The sequence below is a fragment of the Lupinus angustifolius genome, chromosome LG02, assembly GCF_001865875.1.
Source record: "Lupinus angustifolius cultivar Tanjil chromosome LG02, LupAngTanjil_v1.0, whole genome shotgun sequence".
NCBI lineage: Eukaryota > Viridiplantae > Streptophyta > Magnoliopsida > Fabales > Fabaceae > Lupinus > Lupinus angustifolius.
In genome coordinates, this window is record NC_032010.1 from 3138438 (window position 1) to 3139129 (window position 692).

A 692-nucleotide genomic window follows, 5' to 3' on the forward strand; every position below is an offset into this window, starting at 1 on the left:
CGACGAAATACTTCATACATATGTAGAGGTATGCATATTTTCTTTTCACATTTTGGTGTGGTTATCAGTTGTACTTTGGCCAGTGGTTGTTCCACCCTTTTGCCGATTGATTGCTGACATAGTGATTTTATAACTAATTGTTTGTGGAAAGTTCCAATAGAATGTAGTACTTCCATGTTCTTTTACTTTTTTTATTTTCTTCACCAAACTGTTTCATATTCATCTTATATTATATGAGTTACTTCATTTTATATCCTTGCTCAACATGTCGTTATGTAGGATAAATTGTTGCTTTACAAAAGATGTTGTAACACTTTTTTCCAATGATTATTATCTCATGACAAAGAAGTAAAAGTATATTCATTAGATGTAGATAATTTATGCAATATTAGTGGGTGACAAAATCAAGGGATTTCAATAGACAGGTAGAAAATTTTGAGTTAATGGAAAATGTTTTATAATAAATCTTATTGCTTTTTCCTTTGTATATATTTGTTTTGCCACTTATTTTTTATTCTGAATTTTGTAGCTTTTCTAAATCTTATTACATAGTGCATGCCTCATATTTACTTTAAATTTACATGGATTGTTAATGTACATTCCTCCCAATTTCATTTTGCAGAGAATGTGGGTGACATTAACAGAATGGGGCATGGTTAGAAGTTGGCCTCCTTATTATCCATAACTACTGT